The sequence below is a fragment of the Sturnira hondurensis genome, unplaced genomic scaffold (genome assembly GCF_014824575.4).
Source record: "Sturnira hondurensis isolate 20B ecotype Veracruz unplaced genomic scaffold, ASM1482457v3 Scaffold0000167, whole genome shotgun sequence".
In the NCBI taxonomy this organism is placed as follows: domain Eukaryota; kingdom Metazoa; phylum Chordata; class Mammalia; order Chiroptera; family Phyllostomidae; genus Sturnira; species Sturnira hondurensis.
Genome location: NW_028072798.1, coordinates 3,760,802 through 3,770,984, shown reverse-complemented (window position 1 = coordinate 3,770,984; position 10,183 = coordinate 3,760,802). Strand labels below are relative to the sequence as shown.

Below are 10,183 nucleotides of genomic sequence, written 5' to 3'. Positions count from 1 at the left end.
ATATTTTTCATTTTTCACCAATAACTTTATTGATTTGGATATCCAGAAAATGCCTGTGTGTTACAGAGCTGCTGACCCAGCACCAGGGAATTGTCTGTTTGGGAAGTCACATGACATCCTGGCCCAAATGAAACAGACTCTATAGAAAGTCCACAGAGCCTGTGGACAGTCCGCATTCCAGCTCCAGGTGAAAGACTAAAGCCATATCGAATAACCCACCACACATCAGAAATCAGTTCTATGTACGTAGGAGGGAGATCTCTTTTATAGTCATGTTTCAGCGGAATCGATTGCAAATTTGAATTGGAAAGCAAAAATTGATAAGAAATATCAATATACTTTTTAAAAAAATGGTGATTATAAAAGTTTTGTTCAGTTTCCCAAGAGAAAGATTTTAACACTCCTTAAACAAATTCCCCTATGGATAAACAATTCAGGAGTAAAGCTCAGAAAAGATCGATTTTCATCATTGGAGGAATATGTGCCGTATTGTCATCAGGAAAATCAGAGTAATGAACATGGGTAAATCCAAGTGTATGTAGGTTAAATGAACTGACACCTTTTCTTTGGATAACTGAGAGACGTGTTTCACACCCCGCGGACTGCTGTTTGTAACAATGGCTACGGTACAAACTCAACCATGATGCCACAGAAGCGAGGGGGACCAGATTGTTCAAAGTAATTGTGATGACAGAAATGCGGTAGCCTCCAACGCTACTGAGCTGGTCCTTTCTATCCTAGTACAGTGGGGAAAAAAACAAAAACAAAAAAAAACAATGGCTCTAACATCCTTCCCTTCTATGAAACACAACTATACCACTGAACCACAGTAACAGGAATAATACATACGTTCTAGTGAGTCCAGGTTTAAGTGGATCACTGGGAAATCATTTGAATGGAGGAGAAGAGCATTTTGTATAATAAGAGAACTTCAGCTTCATTGTGTTAGATTGCGTCAGATTATCTACTTTGCAAAAGCCTTGGAGTCTCAGTGCAATAGCCTATTATAATAATGCACATCAAAAATATTTTCCTAAATTTGGAGAGTGGAATTTATTCTGCAGAACAAGGAGAGAGAGAGAGAGAGAGAGATTTTCCAATACAATTAGAACATACTGTATATAGAGAAATTATTTTGGGGGTGCCCCCTTGTAATTGCAGCAGTTTTAATTTATAGTAGCCATTTATTATTTCTGCCGCTTTGTTTTCAGATGAAAGTTTTATGCTCTGCAGAAATTCAGTGCAATGAGGCAGGCCGGGTATTATTTTTTGTTGTGCTGTGTTACATCCAATCTTTTTTATTTATGCTACGCAATTGTTTTAGGTGATTCTTAGTTTTTCTTCAACACTATGGCTCACTCTTGCAGAAATGTATGCAAATTTTTATTTTGTAAAAAATGGAAGGCAAAATCACGCATTATGCTGCTCTTGCAAAAAAAAAAATCATTAACTCTTGCCAAAAGCAAGGCAGTTGATCTCTTGCCATGCTATTGTGTATGATTACTAATTTTCCATCAAGCATTGTCTTATGATAAACAAAATGGTCCTTGAGGATGCCAAAAGGCTGACAGTTCTTTGAGAACTCAGCAAGACTACCTCTAACTACTTCCCAAAAGGGTCTTTTCAAGGAAACCACATCTATGGCTTTCGAGAAATGCCAGGGATACAAGCACACCTCAGGCAAATGTAATTGTAACACTAATTAAATGATCCTCTCAGTCACTTATTAATTATAGAATCATAGAATGATAGGGCTGAAATGACCTTGCGAGACCAACAGAGTCGGCAGTGACGTGCTCTCTGCAGGGGCCACATGTAAGCTATCCTAGGTCCACAGAAAACTATTTGATTTTTTAAATCTTAGCAAGGAAATTGTGTTCCCAAGCTCCTTCCGTGATCTAGTGCCGGGATGAGTGCACATAGCATGAGGAAATCCTCCCAATACACCCTGGAGCTGCCATTTTGGGAGTAGCCTGAGACACACCTGGCAGCCACCCTGTAGGCCAGCCAGTGTTGCTGGGTTTCCCTCAGAAGGTGTCCCCTGTCCAGGCTTAATATCGCTCACTGCTTGTAACTTGGAACCAGTGCCTTCTTTTCCTAGCTTTTCAGTTGTCCCTGACATTTTCCTTTATCTCTGAAACTTGTACTTGAAAAATGTAAAAATGTGATCAACACAAAATGAAAGAATAACCTCCAACCAAACCCACTCTAGGACAAAATATGCAACAAAAGAAATTTGCTATAACGGTCCTTTCTGCCCACCTCGAATAGCAGAGGAGGGCAACTCTACACAATAGTCCATTTCAGAGAAAGAGAGAGAGAAAATGGGAGCAGAAAACGTGTTAAATTTTAAATGGCCACAATCTTAAGTTATGTGAATGTCCTAAAAATACATATTGGGGGTCAGAAAACCCCCCAAAAAGGAAAACTTGAATAAAATCGTGCCTATCTGTATAATAGTTCTAACTGCAAAACACCAAAGGTGAGGAGGAAGAGGAAGAGAAGGAAGAGGAGGGGGTGAGGAGAAACAAAGGAGGAGGAGGAGGAAGAGGAGAGGATGCCATACATATAGTAAAAATGCAAGATAATTACAGGTTTCTCATTAGAAACCATGGCGGACAGGCATAGTGGAACAGCAGCTTTAAAGTACTGATTTTTTTTAAACTGTTAATGCAAAATTCTGTGCCAAGTGAAAAATGTCTTCAGGAATGAAGGTGAAATGAAGAAATTTTAAGACAAAGAAACACCAACAAAATATGTCACCAGCAGAACTTCAGTACAAGAAATGTTTGACATATTTCTTCAGGCTAAAGAGAAATGTTTCCAAAGAAAATTTTGGATCTTCTGGAAAAAAACAAAAAACTTTAGAAATGGTAAATACCTGGGTAAATATTTGTTCTCAAGTTTTATAAAATACTTATGACTTTAAAATAAAAAGTATAACATTGTCTTCTCAGGTTTTCAATGTATGCAGTTGGAATGTATATGACTGTATATGAATATATATATATGGTACATTAGGTATTAAAAAGATCTATATAATTGCAAGATCTCTAATTTTATGTAAAATGATATACTATAAAATACAAGTGGTCTGCGAAAAGGTAGGGATAGATATTGTTGTCCCTAGGAAAAAAGTAATTTAAAAACTGCAGTAAGATATAGCTAGGATGATACAGGATGATATATAAGGTACAGCTGCGATCGGGGGTAGCAACATATAAGTTAAAGTAGAATGCTAAGACATATTCCAATAAACCAAGAAAAGCAGGAACAGAAAGAGGGGAATGCAAAACAAACAAAACAATGGAGGAGACAAAAGAGAAAAAAATAATAAAATGGATGACATAAATCCAAATATATAAATAATTTAATAAACATTAATAATATAATCTAATTAAAAGTCAGATATTGTCACAGCAGATCAGAAACAAACAAAACCACCATAAAATGCTGCCTATAAGAGATGCATTTTAAATAGGAAAGCACAGGTGTATTGAAAAAAATAGGTGGAACATGATACAAATAGCAAGCAAATGAAAATTGGAAGGGCAGTATTCACACTACATAAACTAGGCTTTAAGACGAAGATAGGCATTTTATAATGGAACAATTCTCCAGGATGCCATAATAATCATAAATATGTTTACACCTTACAAAAAACTAATACACAAGTGGGGAGAAATGACAAAATTAAAGGAAAGATTAGACAATTCCACAATCACAGTAAGAGATTTCAACATCTACCTCATAGTAATTGATAAAATATTTAGGGAAAAAACCCCAGCAAAAACAGAAAATTTAAACAACCAAATCAACCACATGATCTAATTAACTTTTATCAAATGCTATATCCAACAATACCAGACAGAATAGAAACATCTCAGGTACACGTCATTTTTACCAAATCATAAAATACTCAGTAAATTTTACAGGATTGAGATGATACAATGAATGATCACTGAACACAATGGAATTAAGGGAGAAATCAATATATCTCAAATGCTTTGAAAGCAAAAATCATGCTCCTAAAAATTTCATGGGTGGATTTTGTTCAGATGAAATCTGAATGTACGTTAAACTGAATAACAAAAATACCGCATACCAAAATATGTGGGATGCTACCAAAACAATGTTCACAAGGAAATATATTGCCCTAAATGTTCATATTAGGGGGGGGAGAAAGAAAAGACAACCAAAATCAGTAATCCTAGATTCTCCAAAAAAGCTTAGAAAAAAGAAAGGGGTCAGGACAAAAGTCAAAACAATAAAACGATAAAGATAAGATTAACAACAATACAACAAAAATAGGCAATAGAGTAAATTAAAAAGAAAAGAAGAAAAAAAAAACATTCATTCCTGAAAAGTTCAACAAAGTTGACAAACCCTTGAGCAGGTCAAGAAACGAATCGAGAGGTTACAGCGCATCTGGCCTTGGCCGGCCCTGCAGCCACGCGGGCCTCAGTCCCAGGCGCCTGGGGCAGGGCGGTTCGGTAGGGCACCCTGAACCCTCACCACTAGGGAGGGCGGCGCCCTGAGCCGAGTCCGAGAGCGCTCTGACCACGCAGGGCCCATTGCCCGCCGCTCGCACCAGGAGCCTGCCACTCCAGTAATAAATAAATCATTAGTCAGGGTGGCTTCAGCACCTGAGCCTCCAGCCTCTCACAGGGAACCACCCAAAGAGAAAGACTCTGGAAACTCGGGTTTCGGAGGGATCCGCAGGATCACTTTACTTCGAGCTGGGAATCCACCGCTCTTCGTGGAATTTAACAAACCTGTAATGGCTTCGATTAACACCTTGATGCGTGGCTTATATTGGCTCTCTACATGCAACACGGGAGCAGAAAAAGGGTCTCTATGAAGCTATTGACACTGAAGGGCACAGTTGTATGAGGAGGAAAGTTATCTCATTGGGATTGATGCCCTAGGGATGGAGNACTCTGGAAACCCAGGTTTCGGAGGGATCCGCAGGATCACTTTATTTCGAGCTGGGAATCCACCGCTCTTCGTGGAATTTAACAAACCTGTAATGGCTTCGATTAACACCTTGATGCGTGGCTTATATTGGCTCTCTACATGCAACACGGGAGCAGAAAAAGGGTCTCTATGAAGCTATTGACACTGAAGGGCACAGTTGTATGAGGAGGAAAGTATCTCATTGGGATTGATGCCCTAGGGATGGAGCTGTCTTAAGGGCTCTGGAATTGCCGGAGTGATGGACTCAAAAAATGCGTGAGGTCATGCTTCTCCTGCGGTTGCAACCAAACCTCTACAGTAAGTTTTGGATTTTCAATGCTGCAGCCATTATCTCATTCTTTTCCACAGAAAGCTTCTCAATGCATTTTTAAATTAAAGCCTCTTATAAAAGTGCCATAAGAATGGAAGTAATTTTAGTAAAGTTCTATATAATGAAAGTACCCAGTGTTGTTAAATTTGCATGGGTATTTTTAATATTTTAAGGTGAATTGTGCATTTGCAATCGTTGTGAGGGTTTAGTTGTTTTGCTATTTCAGAGGAAATGGTCATCCTCTCCCTGGGCATAGAACCTATATTTTTGAAGAAAAAGAAATAATTGTGAATTATTGTAAAGCCTGAAGTCAGTGTTAAAGACAGACAGTTTATTCAGAGTCACAGATGGTTCATATATTTTGGTTTTCCATCTCAGCTATTTTTGGTCCAGAATTTTATTTTAATTGAAAAGAGACTCATGCTCAACTACTAAAACCAAAATTAAACGAGGGAATAACCCAACGTGATTGGAGTTTTCTTTAAAAAGAAAGTATGATGTTTTCATTTGATTTCAACTGTTACTTATTTTAGTTTTTATAAATTGTTACAATGATATAATAAACATAAGACAAAAGAACAAAAGACAAGAGAACAAAAATTACTAGTATGTTAATGTCAATAAATTTGACAATTTAGGTGAAATTGACAGATACCTTGAAAAAATACTATTTATGAAAATGACCAAAAAGCAGGAAATCTGAATATCCCTATATCATTTAAAGAAATTGAATTTTTATTAAAAAAATTTTCAGCAACAAAAAAGCAAAAATAGTTTTACTGGAGAACCCTAGAAAACATTCAGGGAAAGAATTATGCCAATTTTTTACATTTTCAAGAAATAAAAAGAAGGAATTCTGAGAAATTCATTTTCCAGAATTATAAACCTAACATGTTATAAATTTATATGCCTTCAGAACATAGGCACAAATATCCTTTATAGAATACTAACAAATAGAGTCCAACAATATATTAAAATATAACACATTATTACCAAATATTATTTATCTCAGGAATTCAAGGCTGGTTAAATTTTTTTAGTTAAATATACTTGCGATATTACAATAACACAGGGGAGAATTTATATCATTGTTCCAGCAGAGAAACAACAAGCAGGTGACAATTCAACATACATTCCAGTTAAAATATTCATCAATCTGGGAATAGAAAGCTACTTTGTCAATCTGATTAAAACAACAACAACAATAAAGCTAACATCATATTTAGTAGCAAAAATATTGAACATTTCCCAGTGAAATCATTAACAAAGCAAGAATGCTCAAATTTATCACTTCTATTGAACATTATAATTAAAGTCCTAGTAAGGCAAGAAACAGAAATATACGGCATAACAACCAGAAAGAAGAGAGCAAAACTTTCCATTTGAAAAAAATTTCGTGAGTGCACAAAACCCTTATATACATAAGGGAAAAGATATAATATTTAATGGATTAGAAAAACCAATAGCACAAAGATGTAAGTTTTAAATAAACTGATCTACAAATTTTCACACTATTTCAATCAATGCTTTATTTTTGTAGAAATTGTCAAGCTAATTTTAAAACATATGGACAGAAAAGGAACTAGAATGATCCAGGAAATTATTTAAAAGAAGAGAAAAATTGTAAAACTTACCTGATCAAATAAAGAAGTTTTTTTACAAAGCTATAATAATTGGGACAGTTTGGGATTAGCAAACAGATAAACATAGAGATAATAAAATGGAAAAAAGAGTCCATAACTGTACCCATATGTATACTGTCAATTAATTTTCGGTAAAGGAGCCAAGGAGATTCAATTAACAAGAGAGAGTCTTTCTATTAAATGGTGCTGGAACACCTGAGAAATTCATATTTTAAAAATAAACATTGAAATTTGCTTCCCATAATGCACAAAAATTTATTCAAAATAGATTATAGTCTTAAGTATAAAACCAAATAATATGAGATTTTTACAAAAACCACCAGAAAAGATCTTTGTGACCTTAGATGAGTAAAAATTTCTTAGGTTATGAAATTCACAATCTCTTCAAATTTTGGAAAATTTGACTTCGTCAAAATTAAAAGCTTTTGATCTTTGAATGAATGACACTATTGAGAAAAACAAAAGAAGAACCATAGTTTGGGAAAAAACATTTAGAGAACACATAAAACAAAGGATTTGTATTCAGGAAGTATATGCAAAGAACACTTACATTCAATACTAAGTCAAGCCCCCAGTTAAAAATGAGCAAATGATTTGAAAAAAGAACCTGCAAAGCAAGAGGAATGGCCAAGAAACACATGGAAAGATATTGAACATCACTAGTCATCAGGGGAATTCAAATTAGAATCAAAATGTGATACCACTCTGTTCCCATTCTATGCCTACAACTAAAAACATGGGCAATGCAAGGTGAAGGCAGGAAACCAATTGCAAGTCACACAACTTAAAGATGTATAGTTTATTATATATAAATTATCCTTCAATTAAGTTGTAAAACACCTGCAAACTACCTTGTCCGAAACAAACCAAAAAAATACTCAGTATAACCAAGAGCAAAAATATATATAGCAAAGAGTATGAAAACAATCACCCCAACAAATCATTGTGAGTAGGAGGTACCCTAACCATGTTCATCTATGCAAAGAAAATGAAGCCACGTGGCTGGAACATTCACATCCTCGGTTTACTGTTTTGGCTCAGTGTTGCCTCGGAAGATCCGTTCAGTCTCTGTTTCTAGTGACTCATTTTGCAATTAGCATTCTCCATGGGAGCGTAGTGCAGCTAACAGATTTGGCATCTTTTCCCTGTAAGGAAAAGAAATCTCTGACAAAAACAGCACTTCTCTTCAGTGTACAGATGTCAGCTTGATTAAACTGAAAACATTCTCCTCCCTCTCCACATTTCTGTGGACAGTACTTCAGCTCTAATAAATGACCTGTTTTATACTTGCAACCAGACAATTAAATCTACCCAAAACCTTACAATTAAATGGACCAAAAACCTGTAATCAAATAAAAAGTACCACGGTGAATGCCAGCTCCCTTTGGCTTTATAAAAAATAATTTTCAAAATTTTCTTTTTGCCTCACAGATATACAGAATTGTTTATATAGGTAAAAGGCATTGATATGAAAAGTTATAACTTATGTTAATGAAGACGATGGGTCTCCCGAGCAAACAGAGGCCAAAGATCAAGCGACTTGAAATTTATTTTCATTTGTATTATTCTGGAAAAGGCAGAAAAAAAGGTTTCCTCGTTTCCATATCAGTTAAGATTCAGTATTCACTGGCCAGACAAACAAATTACTTTATATTGATATGCTAATGAAGTCCTTAGGGCATATTACTCACACCTACTGTGGTATATAAATTTTGTTAATGAAGAGGACAGAAAAAGCTTAAAGGCTGAGAATATAGTAACAAAAATATTGTGACAGTGATCATGACATGGTGTAACCATAGGTAATTAACTGGTTATTAATAAGAAAGAGAGCAACGGGAATTGGACATTGAGTTTAAAAAACTGAGAAGCCTGTTTGCTTAGCCAGGAAGCTACAGCTTCACGCACTCCAGGGAATCATAATGTTGCTCCACGGAGGGGATTGACACTCCTCACTTTCCTCTTGTGGTGTGTGGCACGGAATTATTGGAGGGCATAGAGCAGGAGCTTGACCACAGAAGCCTGTCAGTCTAACTGGGGGGGAGACCATCATAAGCCCATGAAAGCTTGGGAAGTTGGTTATTATGAAAAAGCTCCTTGTTACAACCCCAAGTCTCTTGCTCTCTCTCTCAGTGACCTGTGCTCACCCTCTGCGCACACATGTTCTCTCTTCATAACTGTGTGGCCTTAATGGATGCTAAACACTCTAAATGCAGGTTCCAGGCAGGAGCCTGGATATAGCAGCACAGCCAGGAACACAAACTAAGCCAGCCAGACGGGGACTGAGCTCACTTAGCACACCGCATGGGCTCTAAAGGACTAAGATTAAGTGTGATACAGAGACTCTGGACAGAGGCCTTGGTTTTGGCCTTGAAGACACAATTGGACTTTTTCCATGATGGGACAGAGGGAGATGGGATATAGGGACCTGAGGGGTGCTCTTTCGATTTTTCATCGAGCACCCAAATAAATGTTACTGCCAGTTCTCACCCTCTTCCACTTCCACTGGCAACAAGACTATTGATAGAATGTAGATCTGAGACTGTTAGCTGCTGACTTTCCTTCCTCTGATGACATCTGCTAATAACCACCATGGACCTTCCAGATACAGCTTAGAGACGTTTTAATCTGTCCTTGTGATCCGAGTAAATGTGGCATTACAGGAATGACAGGAATGAAACCAAAGCAAAGGATGCACCAGGCAGTGAGGGTGGGTGCCGTGACACAGGTCTGAGGTGGCGGCACAGACACAGAGGGGACAGGAATGTGCAAGGGGCTCATAGCCTCCAAATCTAGAATCGGCACAGATCTAAGAGCGATGCGGAAGAAAAGAAGACAAAGCAATAAAAACAAGCAGTTGGCCTATAAATTCAGCCTCACCCCCCACCCCACACAGCCTGAGATGAATGCTCAAGTCCAGCTTCAATGCTCAAGCAGAGCGATGATTCAGAGTCAAGGACAAGACAAGATACGGAAAATGCATTCTTTAAAGTGCTTGATATCTGGAATTACTTTGCTAGGGCTGCTGTAACAAAGTACCACAAACTGAGTGGCTTCATAACAGAAACCTATTTTCCTACAGTTCTTCAGGCAAGAAGCTGGAGATCAAGGTGCCAGCAGGCCCCCTCCCTCCGAAGAACCCAGGGAGGGATCCGTTGCAGGTGTGTCTCCCAGCCTCTGGTAGCTCCTTGGTTTGAGGCAGCAGAATCAACCTTCACGTGAACTCCTGGCTCCACAAAGCCATGTGAAGATC

The 10,183-nt window shown here is 37.4% G+C and overlaps 2 pseudogenes; both read left to right on the top strand.

Moving 5' to 3' along the window:
- Positions 1-626: 626 nt before the first annotated feature.
- On the top strand, positions 627-748 carry LOC119001494 (uncharacterized; annotated as a pseudogene).
- Positions 749-2,611: 1,863 nt separating this feature from the next.
- Positions 2,612-4,928, top strand: LOC118988291 (small integral membrane protein 8-like; annotated as a pseudogene).
- The last annotated feature ends 5,255 nt before the right edge of the window (positions 4,929-10,183 follow it).